The following is a 21,618-nucleotide window of genomic DNA, read 5'->3' as shown; positions in this document are numbered from 1 at the left end:
GCAATGTTAGTAGAATTAAGAGCCTTAGAAAAAGCAAATACTTGACTATCCAAGATCTTTCATTTGGAAAAAAAGTCTATCGGATGTAGGTGGATGTACAAAGTAAAAACCAATAGTGATGGTACTCTTGAAAGGTTTAAGGCTTGTTTAGTTGTCAAAGGCTATTCCCAAGAATATGGAACAGATTATGAAGAAATATTTGTTTCAATTGCTAGAATGACCATAGTTAGGATCCTAATAACCCTAGCATCTTCAAAGAAATGACATATATATCAAATCGATGTTAAAAATGTATTCCTCAATGGGAACCTAGTTGAAGAAGTATATATGGAAGCACCACCACCTGAAACTAATATTTTCAAAGAAAATGTTTTTCGATTAAATAAAGCTTTATATGGACTTAAGCAAGCCCCAAAGGCTTGATATGATAAATTTAGCCAAGTTATGATTGATTTTGGTTTTTAATTTTATCTTACTGACACTGCGTTGTTTGTTTAAAATTTTAATGCAGGTATCATCATTCTTATTCTCTATGTAGATGACATCATCATCACGGGAAGTAACAAGCAAGGAGTTGCTAACATTAAAAATTTTCTCAAAACATTTTTTGAAATTAGTGATTTGGGTTTTTTAAAAAAAAATCTTAGCATAGAAGTTGCTTATTCTTCCAGAGGCTATTTGCTGACTTAGTCTAAATTTGCCTTGAATATTATTGGCAAGTCTGGTATCATGGTTGAAAAAAAGGTTGACACTCCTGAAGTTGTAGACATCAAAATGAAGATTGGTGATGGAAAATCACTTAAAAATCCAACATCTTACATACAACTTGTTGGGGCAATGTCTTACCTCTCTATTACCAGACCTGACATTGCATATGTCGTCCACACAGCGAGTCAATTTCAGCATGCCCCTACCACTGTTCATATGGGAGTTGTGTTACACATTATTCGATATATCAAAACTTTAATTTTTCGGGGATTTTTTTTATTTGCTTCTTCTTTCTTTGATTTAACTGCCTATACTGATGCAGATTGAGGAGATGATCTCAATGATTGATACTCAACTACTGAATTTTGTGTGTTTTTAGGTGAATAATTGATTTCATGGAGATGTAAGAAGCAACAAAATGTCTCTCTCTTGTCAACTGAAGCCGAATACAGAGTGATGGCTACAACCACTATGAAAGTGGTCTGGCTAAGGCATCTATTTCATGACATGGGTGTTGGAAGTACAGCAGTATCAAGACTATGTTGTGATAACAAAAATTCTATTTATATTGTCAGCAATCAGACATTCCACGAACGCACCAAGCATATCGAAATGGATTGTCACTACGTACGAGAGGAGTTCCTTCATGACACCATTGATCTACCATATGTTACATCAGAATATCAACTGACAGATTTTTTTTATCAAACCTCTCGTTGCTCCTCTGAGGGGGAGTGTTAAAATGTAATAAACATTTGTAATATATTTAGTTAGTTATTCTAACTGCATAGTCTAGTTAGTTTGTAATTAGGATTAGGTTGTCTTTTTTACTTTTTGGACTTTAGTGTTTTTTGACCAAGTCAAAAAGCACTTGTATCATTAGAGTCTTTTTGGACTTTAGTGTTTTTGACCAAGTCAAAAAGCACTTATTTCGTTAGAGTTGTTAGACTCCCAACAGCTCTATTAAGAGCCATTGGGAGTCCAACTACTCCCTCTTGGCTCTTTATTGTGAGCATTATAAATATGGGGTAAAACCCTTTTGTACAGTGTACTTTTGTGTGGGCTTTATCCCACTTTAATGAGAAATATTTTTCACTCTTTTGTGTGTGCACTCTTTTGAGCATTTCAGTTTTTGTAAGTATGTTGTATGAACCATTGCTTTCATTGTGAACGATCATTTGTGAGCTTTTTTTTGAAGTTCCGTTTGTGAGCTTCCTCTTCTTACAAGACCAAGCAAGCTGCACTACCTTAAAGCATGTTTCAACCTTTAAACAATTATTGAACAGTATGTTGGCAGCCCATGGATTTCAACCCAATCAAAATGAAGCTGTTTAAGGGCTGCTTAGTCTAACAATATTGGCCTAAAACGAGCTGGCATTGAGTCGAAACTTCACTATATGTGGACCATTATTCCACTCCATGATGGCAAGTTGACCCGCAAAACTCTCCTACGCGCTTATAATATCTTAATTTACCCTACGTCAAGTCAACTGCATGCATGAAATTTCTTACTCTATAGTCATGGTGATGTTTGAGCCTATAAATGCATATATCAATGAACTTTATACATGTTCAAGCTTGGAGTCGCAAATTGGTGGAAGAAATGGGACGTCCCCAAGGTGACCCAAATGCAACACCAGGGAATCCATCTTATGTGCCAGACAACCTGCAGCAAAAGAGCCCAGCCCCTTACCCTCCCCCATCTCCCCAGGAACCCAGCCAACCTACCTACCAGCCTCAAGTCACACCTTTCCCACCCCCACAACCTCAAGCCACACCTTTCCCACCACAGCCTCAACCTCAACCCACACCATTCCCACCACAAGCTCAGACTCAAGCTACACCATTCCCACAACAATCTCAGCCTTACAAGTCTCCGGCAAACTACCCACCGGGTGGTGTGCAGTACAACCAAGCTGTGACGCCGGCACAAGGGGTCCCTTACCAGCAACCATATCTGCAGACACCACAAGTGGCTCCGGTGGTTCCGTATGGTTTTGCGCCATGGACGACTGGACTATTTGATTGTTTGGAAGATCCTACCAATGGTACATTTTCTTTATGCTCTCTTTGTTATATTATGGTTTTAGAACCTCTGGTCCCTTTAGACTAATACCTGGTTTTAGGTACTTGATCCTGCTTAGATGGAACTTTTGGTGTTTCAACTCATTGGTTTTGTTCTGAGTTCTGAAAACGGACCTGCTTGGCTTGATTTTTTTGTTAATTTACTTTCAGTCAGCCTATTATTGAATCCGAACGGCAAGTTTAGACCAATCCTGTCAGTATCCAACAAAATAGCAGCCTTTGATAAGATGGTTATTTCAACCAAAGTTTTGCATTGTACTAACTTTTGATGTCCTTACAGAATAAATTACTATATATATCTAGAACTGATGCAGCTCTATAAACACCATATTGAGGACAGGGATGATCAGGTGCAATATGATTGCACAGTTTTAGTGTGCTGCTGCACCTGATCACCCACCATCTTTGAGATACAGCATGTCAGCTGTGGGACCCAACAGCAGATGGTGGGTGATGAGGTGCAGCAGCACACAAAAAGTATGCAATCACATTGCACCTGATCTGCTCTCATATTGGGGATTGCTCTTGTATCCTTTGCATTTATTTGACAGATATTTATTTCATATCTTTTGAATAAAGATAACTCCCTCTTGAACAAACTCACAACTGAATCCCTTCTATGATTACTACCCTTTGCTAAGGTTTCAAACTCAAGTCCTTCTTTTTGTTTCTGCAGCTCTGATTACTGCTTTCTTCCCTTGCGTGACATTTGGACAAGTAGCCGAGATCCTGGACAATGGCCAGACCAGTAGTTTTCTTTTGAGAATTACTCATGTAATTTAACCACCAGATTTTCACAATATGCACTAAACTACTGTTTTGAAATTGTGCAGCATGTGTCAGTGATGGTCTGATGTATGGGGCAATAGCCTTCTGCATTGGCATGCCATTCATATATTCCTGCACTTACAGAACAAAGCTGAGAAGCATATATGGTCTGATGGAGTCCCCTGCTCCTGATTGGATAATTCACTTGTTGTTTGAGACGTGTGCTCTCTGTCAAGAGTATAGGGAGCTGAGAAACAGAGGCCTAGACCCTGGGATAGGTAAGTGATTATATATATGAAACAAATAAAAGCCACATAAAAATAAATTAAAAAAGACGAAAAAGGGCCGTAAGTTGATTGTCTGATGGCTAATAAAGAGAATGAATTTTTTTCATATTCATTCTTACTTGCAATTCTGGAGACTTGTTTTTCAAACTCATCATGCTTTAAGATATCATTTACTTAAAATTTTAAAAAAAAGTGCAAAAACTGGCATGTTTGTCAATCTTTTGCTGGAAATGGGGATCCCATGTGATGATCTGAGATACCTCTCCAGTACTTTATACATGCACCACGAGCACGATAGTCTTTGGAATAATTTGACATGCTGGAAAACAGTGTGTGCATGATGGAGTTGACATACGAGTATCCTTCTATATTTCTTCCGTTTTTTTTTTTGAGGGGTGTATTAGGCATACGAGTATCCTTCTAATTAACGAAATTGGCCAACTTTAAATATTTAATACTGTATGGTTGGTGCAGGATGGCAAGCCAATATGATGCTACACGCCCAACAACAACAAGTGGCCATGACACCCCCAGTGAATCAAACCATGAGAGCTTGAAATCTGCAACAAAGAATTTCGATTCTTCGATTCGTTTCCTTATTCCATGTAAGTTTGGCAGTGTGGAAGACAGAGTTTGAACCTATGGTTCAAGTACACCAATCATCCTGTACGCTTGTGATTCTCGTCAATCTTCACCAAGGAAATGACATATATGTCATGAAATAATATTGGTCTCGGATTTCAGTGTCGTGTTCTCGGTATATAATTTTTTAAATGTATGACTTCTCGTTTTCCCTTGTGGTTTAATCCATGGTTGCCAAAGATAGGTACGGGTACCTAAGACCCTCAAAAGTTTCTGCTACTTTTTCATTGAAATTACAGGCATCTAAAAATTTTGGTACCTGGTTTGTTTGATGATGATACAGTTTCTAATGAAATTGATGCGAGTTTGTGAAAATTCGATCTCATCATTGTGTTGTAAAAATAATGACATCGTATATGTTGAGATAAAAGAAATGCTAGGAATAAAAACAAAATTACCAACTTTAAAAATCAAAATATCACACAACTTCACCATGTATGGATATAGCGAGGGGTGTCAACGGGTCGGGTTGGTTTGGACCCAGGTAAAACTAGACTTGGACCAGATTTTTTGGTATGGTATCAGGTCCGGACCCAGGTCTAATCAGGTCTACTATAAGAAAAATCATACCCGGACCCGATAAGAACTACATGAACCAGACCCAAACCATACCCGGTAAAATAATATTTTTTATCATTTTACATTGAAAATTTGTGTGGAAATACAATAAAAGATAAGATTCGGAACGAAGAGATACGTAAGAAGGTAGGTGTTGCACCCATTGAAAATAAGATGCGAGAGAATCGTTTACGGTGGTTTGGACATATTCGGCGAAGGCCTAATGATGCTCCAGTTAGAAGGTTGGAGAAATGGGAAAATATATTAGTTAAAAGAGCCTAGGAAGACTTGGATGGAGATGATAGGAAAGGATATGAATGCTTTGAACCTCACCGAGGACATGGCGTTGGATAGAAATGATTGGAGGAAAAGGATTCATGTGGAAGACCCAAAATGAATTTCTTTTTTGGTTCATATCGCTGACCCCAATTGTTTTGGGATGAAGGCGTAGTTGTTGTTGTTTGTTGTTTTACATTGAAAATTTGTGGGTCTTAAATCGGAACTCTGGTCAGGCCCGGGTCTGGTATAACTTTTACAAACTATATCCGGATCCATGTATTAATCGGACCTTTGGGTCCAGACCCAGGTCTTAATCGGGTCGTCTTATTTGTCACCATACCCGGACCCTATAGGGTTTGGTCAGGGTCGGGTCTGGGTAAACCTGACACGTTGGCCCCTATGTCTCAAGCACGGTTGGCCCACTAGGTGACTCGAGTAAAAACCATGTAGGGTCTAACTTGTAACTCAGCGAGTCAACTCGGATGACTTGGAATATTAAAAAAAAAACTTAAAAAATAAAAATAAATAATATAATTGACATTTGATGGGTGTAATTGAATCCAGTTCATTAATACTCCTATTTTAGAAGTAATATAGTATGGATACCCGGATCCAGGTTTCAATGCCTGTGCTTTCACTCAACCCGAATTCACTGCATTCGCCTGCTGCTTTTGCATGGCACAAGCCCATAGCTACTCTCTCTCTCTATATATATATATATGTATGTATATATATATATACGTGCATGTACTGGGAAACGATCAATAAAACCATTCTCATGGTTTGGCCAAAAGAATTCCACATTTAATAATCCCCAAATTATTGGTCTCTCAGCTTTCCAAAATAACCATCTCTCTCTCTCGTCCATATGCACTGTACTATCTAGCAAAGCGCCATGGTTGTAGATAATATTTGTTTGTCTTGATTTGGATGGTAAAAGGCATCTTTTAAGTAAAATTGTTTCTTTATTGTCAAGTTTTGGTGCACCGTAGTCGTAGTCCAATGCTATTTTTTGTCTTGAAAGCTTGTATGCACATCAAAAACCTCTTAATTTAGTCCATGTTCTTCACTAAAAAAATAGCGCAAATCGTATGACTGTCAGATCCACAAAACATTTATTCCAAATATTCAGAAATCAATGACATCATTGGAGAGCATGGCACCCTTAGGCCATAAGGGTACCAAGTAAGATCTATCTATAAAAAGCTTTTTCTCCTTTATTTTGGACTTAAATTTCAATTTTCTAGTCGATTTCTTTCAAAAAAAATCTAGTTGATAACCTTCCACATATTTGGTCATGAAACATGTCTAAGCAACCAATTCATCGGATCTATTAGGGCATATGCTCAAATCCAATTCGGGTTCAGTATGAGCCCTATGCATCCGTGTCCAAAACCAACTTTGAATCCGATTATCTTAGAGTCCTCCTCAGTCCGACCCGTTTGCACCCAGAAGTACACAACCTGATCCACTCTCCTACATTAACGTGTTTATTACAAATTCTCTACATATTTAAGATGGTTCCAATCGGTCCTGAACTGAGACAAAGACCTTCCTAGTTCCTATGGCTTGAAATGACTGGAGTTTCACAGGTTCTATAGTATGGGTATGGGCATATTAGCCACTCCTAAATGTGAGTTTAGTGGAATTGAACATGCACTTGAAATTTGAAAACCTAAAACCAGATCTGGCCATTTAGCTATTTGGATCTAGAATGTGCTTACCCGATTCTAAAAAAATGGTGTCGGTCGGATACTTTTTCTTTTCAATAAATTGCCTTCAATCATGCCCTACATTTCAAGTTCGAATCGCAGCATATGTGTTCATGCACAAACTGAAACTGGGTGTACCTCTTGGGGTCCGGTTGGACATAGAAGGTTTTACCAGTGTTTTGTGGAGGGGTTCATCACAAAAAATAAAATATCCCATCCTTTGACATAGCCATCCAACTGAAGCATCTGGACGGCTAGGATCAGTCCACATCCAGGTGCAAAATTGAACCAATCCTAGGCATTGATTAGATGGCTAGGATGCAACTGATCCTATGTCAAATGAAGGGATCCGTGCTCCTTCATGAATGGGTTTTCTCTTAGCTTAACCCTCCCAAAAAAAATGAAAGAAATTGAAAAAGGCACATGATTTTTGGCATAATCCAAAAATGCACCTAAAGAATTAAAAATTATGAAAAAGTGAGCTGGACACGTTGATGGGAAAGGACGTGACTTATCTATCCGCACTAGTTGGATTGTTAAAGAAAAAAAAAAAAAGAATGACCAGTAAATGCATCTTTTAAAATAAAAAATGTAATAGAGAGATGTGCTTAATGGATAAGCTTAACAAAATGATGATCGAAAAGGGTCGTAATTTAGTACATTTATTTTTCACAGTTTTTTATAGAGTAATTTATAAAAAGCCACCACCCAACGTTTTAATTATTACATTTAGTGGCATGTTTCATCTAAATGCATTTCAAATAGATGGATGAAGTGTAGAATGATAGTTTTGTCCTTTTCTGATCAAATAATTCAATTATGCTCTTTCGTTAAAGCTTCAATGCAATGCAAAAATCAGCTGGTTAAGTTTAATAATCAAAACATTTGGCAGTTTTTTGTCAATTACTTTCTAAAAAAAAAAAATCATGACGAAGAGAGAGGATCAGCAACAACTGCAAAGCTATAATACGAATTCAGACTTGGTTCAGTTACTCTTTCTCCACTATAAGATAAGGGTCGGATTCACCCGAGCTTATACATCTGCCTACTCCTCAACCATAGCTTACCGATAACGAGAGACCTATGACCACGAGACCCTGCCCACCTTTGAAAGATATGTTGCATGCTCGTGCCGCAATGGGGTTTGATCTAGCGCCTTCATCTCAGCACCCTTACAGCGACCCTACAGGCCACGCAGGCGACCCTTCTGTGGTTACTCTTTCTAAAAAGTTAACCACAAGAATCAAGACATGTTAAAGGAATCAAGATATGTTGCTGCTTACGAGGAAACGCACCTTTTGAATATGATGTTCACTTTTTCTTTTAAAATTATGTTCACTTTTTCACGGTAGCAAGCATACATTTTTGTAAAACGATTGAAAGGGCACAACAATTTTAAAATTTTACCATTATCAATTAGAATATTATGTTATTTGAAGAAAGTGATAGAGCAATTTTTTTAATAATTTACAAAAAACAGCATTACTAATCCGCTATTTACTAAATCCTTTCTTCTGCTATTACATTTAGATGCTTTAAGTGTAAAATTAAAGAAAACAACAATAAGAACATTTTTTCTCTAAAGAAAGTATTAAAGCACTTTAGCCTTTCTTATCAGAGTAAAAAAAACAAAGTCAAACTTAATGATTTAAAGCAAGAAAAGCAGGCAGCTAAATGTAATAACCAAAGTATAGGATGGATTCCTATAAAAAGCTGATACTCTAGCAGCTCATAGTTGCCCATAGCCGGTACGAGAAAGCCCTCAAAAGATTCCAGTACGTTTTTATTAAAACGTGTATCTAAGAATTTTGGTATGAGTTTCTAATAGACATTAATAAAAGATTTTGCCACGTAGTTTCTTTGACAATGATACGAGTTTATGAAAATTAGATTTAATCGTTTATGTTATAAAAATAATGACATCATATATATCTTGATAAAAGAAATGCTATAAAAATAAATGCACTAAAAATGGCTAATGTATCAAGCTGCATGTAAAAGCAAAAATGTTTTAAGACAATAACCAAATAAAAAAACATAAAACAATCTCAAGCTAATATGATCAATGATTGCCTCTTGAAAGAATTTACTAAAAGTATATGCAATTATGAGCATGATATCTTGCACGTCTTCGCAAATCTCATTTATGAAATTGATATAAAAAGTATAAAAATCATATTTAGAGTGAAGAAAAAAAAAAGCAACCTCTCATTGCAGTCTCAATGAAAGTGAGAGAAGCCTGCATATTGTTATAATGGAAGTACTGTGGAGGACCTATTATACAATGTGTTAACTTATTTGACAGAAATACAATGATTATTACCACCATAAATGAAACTAAGTTTGGTACTGGTTTCACTTGTACAAGGGATAACTAGTTTCAGTATTTTTGAAACCATTTATGTACCAGTACCATGTCCTGGTACTCCTAAAAAGAAAAATGTTGGGTAAGATAGAGTTCTTATGCAACTATGCTTTAGTGATGTAAATAGAGAGGGCTTGATTTATGAAAAATTCTAATCACTATGATCATATCTAGAAAAAACTGAAAATATGAGAAATCGCTAGAAAATGAAAGAAATTAACACAAAAGTAGAGAATATATCAAATAACTGAAAATACTAAAATCAATTCTCAAATCTCAAATTTTTTTTACTGCTTCTAATTCTAGATCTTCGCTATATTCGCAGGAGAAGACTTCTAATCCTATTAGACTCCCTAAACTGATAACCCACAAAACTTATCCTAATCTATAAAACCTAAATCTTGGGTCCAAGATCCGCTCCAACATCATTCTCCCTGGGTTAGAGAAAAACTTGCCTTAAAGTCTTCATCCTGCATATGCTCCTTCTAGTTCCATTGAATCCTTTAGCAGGCACAGATCCATTAGTACTGGTGTGATCCACTCTAAAGAGTGCTCACATAAGTGCGGAATAAAGAATCGATCACCCAGTAGTAACTGGTGTAACATGTAACCAAATGGGTCTTCATGTATAACATCATTCAAACTAGAAAGATCCATCTTAAGATGCACTTGAATCCAAATAGGACCAAGCAGATCCATGTTAATCTTAATAGGTTCCAAATAGGTTAGGGTAGGTTCAGGGTCAAATGGATAGGTTAGGTCAAGTCAAACTTGATCTGATAGGATTTGGGATGAGTAAGAGTTATAAATGGAGTTCAAGGACTCATATGGGTAAAAAAACTAGATTTTAGTCAAATATTTTGAAGTAAGACTCAAAACAAGGATTTGAAACTGAAAAAGAAGAGATTTTGAGACAAGATCATGGTATTGGACCCAATATGGAGGAAGGACCTCTAGGACTGAACCCACAAGACTCGAAACTGAGGTGTTATGGGTCATAATCGGTGGAAACCGGCCCAAAACCAGAAACAAAACACCTGAATCTGGGTTGTTAATATGGGAGTTGGGTTGGAACCCAGCCCCTATCCTGAAATGGTTTAAAGAACTGGTGTGATCTCCTGTTTCACGGGATATCCATCCCGCAGCAGGAAACCCTGCCAGGGTTTCTTGGTGTGCCACAGATGAGCGGTGGACAACTTCCACCGCCACCGGCCCTGTCGGTGCCTAGACTAGGGATGGGTCCCACCGGCCTACCCCATTCGAAGGCAACCCACCAGACGACGGTAGTCCGACGATGAGAAACCTAGGCACAGGCGCAATGGGTGGTTCTCGTGCACATCTTGGGTCCATCGCTCGTAAGGGGGTAGCCCATGGTCGGTCGTTGGAGGTTGCCCCTCGCCAGATTGCCCCATCTAGTTGTGGGACGTCAGGTGGGGGTGGGCCAATGATGGATCCTCCCCACTCGAAGGGAGAGGGCAGTGGCCCTCCATCGCAAGCAAGGGGCGGGGATGGGGGACCTCCCGTTGGTGGGTCATGCTTCCACCAGTTGGCCCCATCCGCAAAAGATTATCGAATGTGTTGACGCCATATCGACTGGGTCCTGGCCTATTAAAAATAGACGAAAAGAGGAAGGAAGGGGGGGGGGGGACAATGATGGTCATCCCTTCCTCCCTACCCTCCTTCGTTGAACTAGGGAGCATCGACAGTGGGTGCGCATGGAGTGAAGGTGGTGGAAGTGGCAATGAATATTCTGGCAATGTCAATGGCAGAACAGACGATGGCTGAAGGGAGAAGATATGAGAATGATCAAGTGATGGTGGAGGAGAGGTCACTGGTGGTGTCGTTGGACTTGGCGGTGATAGGGCAGGGAGGGTCAGTTGATTCAGGTTCTTGCCATCCTTCCTATCGTGCGTGATCTTCTTTCAAGTATCTGCACGCCCGTCTTAATTATGTAATCAATTGTTTTGCCTCTAGAGATAGTTGCTCCACCTCCCTTCGTAGCTTCTCGCATTCTTGCCTAAACAACTATGTACTCATTTTCGTCATTTGTTGTCTTCAAATTGAATGCTTTAAAACTGAAGAAATCAACAGGATCTTCCCTCAAATGGGATCAAGGCGATAATCCAGATTTTGATACCAATTGATGTAAATCGATATCTCTCAATCTATGAGAAATTCTAATCAGTATAATTATATCTAGAAAAAGCTGAGAAATGCAAGAAATTAACACAAAAACAGAGAATAAATCAAATAAATGAAAATCCTAAAATCAATCTCAATTATGAATTCTCAAATTTTTTTATTGCTTCTAATCTTAGATCTTTCCTATATTTATAGAAGACTTCTATTCCTATTAGACTTCCTAAAGTGATAACCCACAAATCTTATCCTAATCTATAAAATCTGAATCTTGGGTCTAAGATTCATTATAATGATTCAAATATTGAAATATGCACACTAAATAATATAGATCTCAAATTATCCAACGAGTGATATGAGCCCAAGTATATATCAGATCCAACAAGAGATGTGAGCAGAGCTATAGATACCCGGGCCCACATCTCTCATTGGATCATTTGAGATTCATAGTATTTAGTATGGATATTTTAGTATTTGAATCATTGTAATAGATCTTGGACCCAATATTTAGATTTTATATATTAGGGTAAGTTTTGTGGGTTAGCAGTTTAGGGAGCCTAGCAGTTTAGGGAGCCTAATAGGATTAGAAGTCTTCCCTTATAAATATAAGGAAGATCTAGGATTAGAAGCAGTAAAAAAATTTGAGAATTCAGAATTGAGATTGATTTTAGTAATTTCAGCTATTTGATTTATTCATTACTTTTGTGTTTTTTTTTTTTTGCAATTTCTAGCGATTTCTCATATTTCTCAGCTTTTTCTAGATATAATCGTAGTGGTTAAAATTTTTCGTAAATCAAACCTTATCGATTTACATCATTTTAGCTAGTTTTTTTTATGTAAAGTACTTTTTTTCATAAGGCCTTTTTTGATTACTTTATGATACAAAGTCTAAGGCTCTGTTTGGAAACTAGCAGTTCGATGGAGTTTATGCATTTTAAAAGTGGTAGCTACCAAATCCTTTCTTTAATGCAAATATAAAGGGGAGACAATCTCGACAATTCCAGTTCCTCTCTCAAACCTGTAAACTCCCATCCCAACTACAAGTTTCCAAATGCCCACCAACAAAGTAGTTTGACAATGTATAGGAATGGCAATGGACCTAGGCGGAGGCAGGGGACAAGGTCTCCTCCCCCGCCTCGTCTCGAAAAGTTAACCTCCATCCCCATGGTGGGGGGTGGGTGTGGTGGGGGGGGGACTTTGGACCTCTACCCTCGCCCCGTCTCAAGCAAATTATTCCCATCCCCGCCCCTACCTTTGCCCCGTCCTCGTCCCCATCCCGCCCCGCCCCACCCCACCATGGATCTCACCACCACCCGAACTCCTCAACTTCTCCATCAAGCTCCCCACCATAGGAATCACAGTCGTCTTCGTCGTCTGGCCGCCACTAGTCCTCTTCATCCTATGCAGAAAGTTTGTCGAGGCCGCGCTTCGCTTCTTCGACGGCAACTCTGTCTTCTCCCCTCCACCAGGATTCATCACCCCCTTTGAAGTTGTCGTCGTTGTCGCTGTCGCGATGCTCCGACTGGGGTTGGAGCCTGAGTTCGGGTTATGGTGGTTTGAAGAGCTTGGTGGGTTCTTCGCCTATAGCATACTCGCACGACTCTTGTTCATCCTTGACCTCTTCTTCGATTCGGTCTCGGCTTCCTTCACCTCGGTCGAACTGGGTCTTTCTGGCTCCTCCCGAGGTGTTGGTTCGGGTTCCGCTTTAGGTGGTTTTGCGGCCTTCGATTGAGACACAGAGAGGGCACTGCGCTTTATACTGACCACGACCGGGGGGACGGGGTTTACTGGCTTTGAGTGATGCGAACCAAAGACAACCAATCTTGCATCTCATCCCTTGCAAAGCTGGTGGACGAATCTGGCACCGACGATGATGGTTGTCGATGGTGGACAGAGAGAGAGGGTTGAGGGCCAACGAACCTGGTGTTGCTGCTGCACACGATTTAGGGTTAGTAAGTTAGTATATATTAATATGGTTTTCTTATAATTTTATTAGTTAGGTTTAAATATTTTAGTAATTTTATTAACGGGGATGGGGTGGGGATGAAGCGGGGTGGGGTGGGGCGGGGCAAAGTGTAAGTCCATCCCGACATGAGGATGAATTTTGACCTTCATCCCCGCCTCCATCCTCGTTTCATGCCCTTCATCCCCGATCCATACAGGGCGGGGCCCCGTTTTTCCCCGGTCCACTGCCATCCCAAACAATGTACCTACCAAATGCATAAACTCTCTTCTCAGCAGCCAATTTCCAAACAGAGCTTACATGGTACAACACTACGACCTATGTCATATGCATACAATTGGAAAAAATATTGGCTACTAATGAAGGTAAGGAACTATTGAGCTAGAAATCATAGGTGCAAGTTGTATCTACTCAATCTAACTACATAAATGTGTTGAGCATGGTTTATTTGTTAAAGATCAAGCCTTGATAAAAATGTGATTTTTTGATGTAAAGATGTGATCTTTTGAATTGTGAAATTTTGGCACATTGTGCTGTTGATTTTTTTATTTTTTTAAAAACCTAATTATTTGTCATAATCACGTGATTCAAAACAAGATGCAGATAACATCCCTAACATTTTACTACAAAAGATTAAAAAAAAATTTACTTTCGTACCTTCATTGGTAGGCGGCAATGTTTACCCCCCCCCCCTTTATAAATTATCAACCGATACCTCGTTTGACTATGAAATGAAACAATGTGTATGTGCAAGTTGAACCTCTAGTAAAATCATGAACCATCTCACATCTGAGGACTGTATCACCGGGTCAAGACGGACCGAATCCATTTGGATAAAACTTTGACAGTCCAGATAGCCCATGATCTGCCCCCGTCAAGTCACATTCTCAATGGATCTGGATCTGGACCAACCAGGGTCCTGAAAGTCCGACCGTCATAAATTGCCTTGCATATATATTCAACACAGACAACTTCTTGATTTGACAAATTGACCTGATATTGACACTCTTGTCGTTCACTGCACTAGTAGGACAAGGAGAATCAAGATAAAGAAAAATGACCTAATTGGAGCAAGATGGGACCCAAATAAAAGAAAATGGTGAGAAGACATTTCTTCTACTAGAGAAAGTAACAAAGGACAAATTGCTTCTAGCTTGTGCAAGTCTTGTTTAATGAACTCAAGACTTTGGGGTTCTTTGGGGCCACATTCATTGTTTTTTTGTTGATAATGGATTGAGCATTAATAATAAAAATGAGAGAAAGCAAAAACTAAAAAGAAATTTTGAAAGGATTATTCTATTGAAAAATCCTTGTTGGTGACCAACGAAACGAGGACCTCTTTTTTTTTTTTTTTGTAAGGCAAGATGTGTTAGGCAGACCCTAACAGATATCTCTTAAGCCCTATGTGGTAGAGGGATTCGAACCTGGGGCACAGGACCTGCTTACCACATGGGATACCACTAGGGGTGGCAATGGTGTCGGGTTGGCGGGTCAGTATACCTAAACCCGAACCCGACCCGTTTATTAAACGGATCGGCTGTGGCAAACACGAACCCGGCCCGTTTGATAAACGGGTAACCCAACACGACCTGCCAACTCATTTAATAAATGGGTTGGGTCGGGTAAACGGGTTCTCAGGTTGGCGGGTCGGGTTGACAGGTCAGGTTGGCAGATGGGTTGGTGGGTTGACCCACCCGCCTAACCCGTTTATTAAACGTGTTGGCGGGTTGGCATACCCCTAACATGAACCCGACCCATTTAATAAACGGGTTAGGCGGGTCGACACGTTTATTAAACGGGTTCGTTTTTTCCAAACCTGAACCCGCCTAAGAGGCGGGTTGGCGGGTCGTGTCAGGTTTTGCCACCCCTAGATACCACCTCGGTGGTGAGACGAGGACCTCTTTTAAATGGAAGGATTTCTTCCCTAATACCTTCTCAAATGGCTACAGATTCCAACACCCCCCCCCCCCCCCCCCCCCCTCTTTCTCTATCTGAACACACATGTATCTATATAGGACCACTAGAATATGAAAACTTTTATATGAACTATGTATGTCTGACCTTATAGATTTATTCGTCATGATCTATTTGCTAGGAACCAACTGTTGGATGGTGTTTTCAATAAAAAATATAGTTTTAAAATGCTTGAATATTTAAAATTTTGTAAACCGTTAATTTCAAGCCTTAGCAGATGCCAAGATACCGTCGCTACAAAGCCAAGCATGTAAATCATATCTCTCTCTGTAGTTATATATAATAACTGTCAAATCGCATAAAATCCAGCTAAAACAACTTTAAAGGTTGGTTTCAAATCGCTGCTAAAAGTTGGGTGGCATCACTTGCCGCATGGTCAAAGCTGGGTTTACTCCCTGTCTGGCAGGGGGACCTCAAGGGTTTTACCAACCAGAGGTCTTCCAATGTGTAGTCAGTGATGAAAGGGTTTTTCCCTTTAACTATCAACAAAAAAAGTTGTTTGTGTATTATTTCTTTTATAACAATCCTCACTTTGCGCCAGTTCGCACTAGTTTGTACCTAATCAGGTTCACAGGGATGAATTTACACACGCTCGTTGTTTGGTGCATAGCATTGTGACAACTATAATGAGTCTTTTGAAGAATATCATGATATTTTTTAAATATCATGACCTTGTTATGATAATTATTTGTATATCAACTATATATTAGAAAAGGAAGACTTGTACTTTTTGTATACTTTTTTTTTATTCCTTTTGCATATATATTCTAGGCTTTTACATTCATTTGTTTATGCCAATATTTAGCTAAAATGTGAAAAAAATATACAAAAAAATCAAAATTGTAAGAGATTTGCTGCTATTATTTTCCAACTTTAAACTTTTCTCACTCTTGTGTAGGTGCTTTGCCTCACTTAAGCCATTAAATCATTATTCCTCTCTTTGATAGATTACATCGTTGCAAAGCATATAAAAAGAAACAATTTTTTAAAAAAAATTGATTTCTCTACTCTATTAGCATGCTAGAATTCTCTAATCTTAATTGATCGTTGTCCAATGATATTCTAGTTTTATTGTGTTAGTAGGAAGTCGGTTATTCCAACAATGGCATTGAACAGAAATTACCTCTGGTTGGGATGCGGTAAGTGATTTTTGTCTTGTAGTGGTAATTAATCTCTTATCTTACTAAAAGCGGCAATTTATTTTTTTAAATAGCTATAACGTTCATGCAATGTTTTCAATCAAGATTTCTATTTTCATTCATGAATGGAAAACTTGTTATTCATGCACAAGTTGATACATACAATTATTATCTATATTTAAATAATTAAATTATTTACATTCATTTTTAATTTAAGCATCATTTAATTGCTCTTACTATGCTTACGCATCACAAGGCTTTGTTTCAGTAACGCATGAAACATGAGTTCATGACTGCACAAAATTCACTCTTAAGCTTTGTTTGAGAGCCTTGCATTTAGGGGTGGCAATCGGGTCGGGTTGGCGGGTCGGGTTGGTGGGTTGGCGTGTCAGCATACCTAAACCCGAACCCGACCCGTTTATTAAACGGGTCGGCTGTGGCAAACACGAACCCGACCCGTTTAATAAACGGGTAACCCGACACGACCCGCCAACCCATTTAATAAATGGGCTGGGTCGGGTAAACGGGTTTTCAGATTCGCGGGTCGGGTTGGCGGGTTGACGGATCGGGTTGGCAGGTAGGCAGGTTGGTGGGTCGGGTTGGCGGGTTGGCAGACGGGTTGGCGGGTCGGGTTGACCCACCCGCCTAACCCGTTTATTAAACGGGTCAGCCGGGTTGGCAGGTTGGCATACCCCCAACCCGAACCTGACCTGTTTAATAAACGGGTTACGCGGGTCGACCCGTTTATTAAACGGGTTGGCTTAAGCCCAACCCGAACCCGCCTAAGAGGCGGGTTGGCAGGTCGTGTCAAAAATTGCCACCCCTACTTGCATTAGGATAGAAACACTGTTACCATGTGCGGCCAAAATGTGGTGTTGATGATAGAGTTGCCAAAAACATCCTCCTCTAAGGCTCTCTTGGGGATGACAGTGGATCGCAGAAAACAGGCCCCTGCCCCACCTTTCCTCGTTTGAATTGGAGATGAAGGACATAAAACGGGGAATGAACTAGGGATGAAGGTTAAAATCAAAACTCGGGGTTGAACTTACTCTTTTCCCACCCTGTTCTTGATCCCTATAAAAGAAATCATTATTATACCTTTATACATATTATAAAATCACACGCACACACACACACACACACACACATATATATATATATATATATATATATATATATATATATATATATATATATATATATATATATATATATATATATATTCTTAACCTTAACATAAAACCTTTTCTCGAATCTCTTGTATTTTCTTTCTTTAACAAGCCATGAAAACTCCCATTTCTCTCATCTCCTTCCTCTAACGACGTAAGGTGACAGTGATGGAAGGACCGGAAAATGGGTCTTGCCCCGCCTCACTCTATTTGAGCCGAGGATGGAGGACATGAAACAGGGAATGAACAGGGGATGGAGGTTAAAATCAAAACCCCTACGGGGATAGGGGCGGGAATGAATGGCAGCATTTTGAGACGGATTGGGGGTGCAGACCTTGTCTCCTGTCCTGATCCGCTGCCATCCCCTGGCTCTCTTTTGAAATCCTATATTTAGTGCTGAGATGTAAAATCATAGATTTTAGAAGACAGTAAATGGTGTTGAAATGTGGTGTGAAATCTGTCAACTCTATTCTCATTGCAATGTTTTGGCAACAAACAGTGCTCCTAATCAGTAGAGATCATTACTTAAATCGCAATAAGCTTTTAATTTAAGGCACATAAAGAGTCTTGATGAGTTTGACCATGTCAGCTTAAATGCTAAGTGAATTTCAAGAATTTAAAGGTGTCTTTAATATGTGGGACACACCCGTGCAAGAACTGATCGGCTCCTGCCCAGTTGCTGTCTCGCGTTTGATGTGTAAGGGGTGCATTGTTGAAGACAGCACAAAACCTGGGTGCGACTGGCAAGTCCAGGACAAACGCCACGCGTTATGAGCCCAACGTTTGAACTGCCATGCAAACACGACCTCAAGGTTGGCACCACCCATCCAGACATTCTGATTCATACTACTCATGGATATTCCATATTTGAAGAATAATGCGGAGTTTTGGCTCTAATTGAATAAATAAAACAAATCTAGATTAATTTTGGCTGAATTAGGACACGGATCTACTCACCCATACTTTTATGATTTTTAAAAATAAAAATGAAGAAAAAAACGGCAACATCGACTCATAATCAAATTCTAAATTGAATTGTTTTTCAAAAAATAAAATAAAAAATAAACTGAATTGAATCATTTTGACTGTTTTTTTAAAAGTTGTTTTTTAAAAGTTCTGATCCATTAAAAAAAAAAAACTACCGCAGTGATTACCCATGTGGTCAGCGGGTCCTATGTCAAGCTGAAGGCCCAGGATCGAATCCTGCTGGTGCATGGGGGCTGTCCTTGGTGCATGCCAGTCCAAGTGGTTGTGCCCTAACCACAGAGTTTTACCTTGCATGGAACTGGGGCCCGACCCTATTTTTGGTGAGGGTTTTCCTTTATCATACAAAAGCAAAAAATAAAAATAAAAGTTATCTAAAATATGAAAAATACAAATCAAAGAAAATGATGACTTGCTGGGTCCTGCCAATTCCAAAATTCACATTCAAGACAATATAATAACGAACAAATATAATATTTACACGAAAATTCTAAAAGAAATCCATTCAAACCCATTTTGCACTTAAACGATTGAAGCTGATTCAATTTGATTTTGGCAACACTGCTCTTAGCCATCTAAAACTGTTTTAGGTTGGCTCAAACCAACCTGAATCAGGTTGGTCTTTTGGTCCAGGTTTGACTTGACTCGTTCTAATCCAACCGAGTAAAAAACCCAACCCATCCCGAGCCCACTCTCCACCAACTCCGTTCTGGACCCAGTCAAGGCAAGATGATCAGAATGGTGACACCCATCACATTGACCCATCACATCTGTCCTGCCGTGTCATATGTACGGACAAAAAAAGTCGTCATCACTCTCGACCTCTTCCCCCCGTCCGTAGGAGGTGCTCATTAATTATGAGCGAATAAAACCAAATCTTTTTTTTCCTTCCTTGTCCTTTTGCTCGTGGTTATCTCCGGTTCCCCACGCCCTGGCGTTCCGTACCCTCCCTTCCTCATCAGATCAGGATATGGTTCTGTCCGGACCGGACCGATCCGATCCGCCCCGCCGAAGAATCAGCCGGACACGACTGACACGGCTGCTGACTCACCTGGCTCGCGTACTAAGCGAGCGTTCGCAGCGTCACATTACATCGGAGTTGACGCATCATCCTGACACGTGGAAATGTGGTAGACCCGGGTCTCTGGGTCCGGGTCCAATTTGGTATAGCATCAATAACTCTATCCTATTCGCAAACTGAAAACAAACAACTGGGATACGTTAGAACACTTGTTGAAACAAGCATTGGACTCGGTGGACGCATGTTTGGAATGCCCTTTCACTGTTCCTGTTACGAAAAGACCAGCCCAAAGGAACGGTGAGGTTAAAACAAAAAACACCAGGAGGGGATGTCTCCTAGGGGTGGCAATCGGGTCGGGTTTGCGGGTTGACCCGGCAGGTTGGCGGGTCAGCATACCTCAACCCGAACCCGACCCGTTTATTAAACGGGTAACCCGACACGACCCGCCAACCCGTTTAATAAACGGGTTGGCAGGTCGGGGTCGAGTTCGGGTAAATAGATTGACCCGCCCGCCTAACCTATTTATTAAACGGGTCAGCCAGGTTGGCGGATTGGCATACCCCTAACACGATCCCGACCCGTTTAATAAACGGGTTAGGCAGGTCGGCCTGTTTATTAAACAGGTTAGTTTAAGTCAAACTCGAACCCGCCTAAGAGGCGGGTTGGCGGGTCGTGTCAAGTTTTGCCACCCCTAATGTCTACCCCCGACCCTCTCCCATTTTCTCATTCTCTCTCGCACCCCCCGACGATGAGTAAAGATGACACCGGTGATGAGCGAGGTCTTGTTTCTTCACCTTCTTCGTTATTCTTTCTCTCTCTTCTCCTTCTTCGTTATTCGTTCTTCATTCTTTATATTTTTTCTTAAGGCTTTGATTAGGTTTTTTTATTAATTAAGATTTTTATTTTAATTGATTTGGATTTTTTATTTATTTTTATTGATTAGGGTTTTAAATAAAATGTCTTAAATTAGGTATTTTGTTAGTTAATTTGTTTTTTTATGATTAGGGCTTTAAATCAAATTTTTTAAAATATGGATTTTTTCAGTTATTTTGATTTTTTATGATTGGGACTTTGAATCAATTTTCTTAAATTAAGGTTTTGCAGTTAATTTGATTAAGGCTTTTTATTTGATTTTTTATAATTAAGGTTTTGAATCAAAATTTTTTAATTAAAACTTTTTATAGTTAATTTGATGAGGGATTTTCTTGTATTTGATTATGGCTGTTTTTTCTTTGATTAGGGTCTTAATTACAGTTTTTAATTTAATTTTATGTTTAATTTTTTATAATTTAGGGTTGTTAATTTATTTATGATGTATTTTCTTGCATTTTAAGGTTTTATGATTTAATAAGGTTTGATATTTTTATGATAAACTTTCATAATTAGGTGTAATATAACATTGATTAAATCATTTATATATTAATAAATATCATTTTTTTAATTTACTTAAATTTTAAATATTTTTTGTTTTTAAATCCAATCCGAGATCCATATCTAAGGTTAAAATCTATAATGAACATGTCCAAACACTCGTATGGTTGGGCAAATTGAGTCATACTATCCAAGTAAAGGTATTCAACCCATTATCCTTTAGACGGAAAGATCACATCTTCTTGTATGGTCGAAACTAACATTGACCTTAACGCAGACATAACATGAGTCATGTTTGATATGTTATCTTAGTTCTGTCCAATCTTGGACGAAAACATCAAACAAGTTCTAAAGGTCATGCCTTAATCAAACCTCGGAAGATCTCAATATAGAGGTTTTTGAGATCCCTGTTTTAGGCGCTCCCTTAAAAAAAACCACGAATTTCAAGTTTGAT

The sequence above is a fragment of the Nuphar pumila genome, chromosome 4 (assembly GCF_984573655.1).
Source record: "Nuphar pumila chromosome 4, dmNupPumi1.hap1.1, whole genome shotgun sequence".
NCBI classification, from domain to species: Eukaryota; Viridiplantae; Streptophyta; class Magnoliopsida; order Nymphaeales; family Nymphaeaceae; genus Nuphar; species Nuphar pumila.
Note: the sequence above shows the minus strand (reverse complement) of the source record.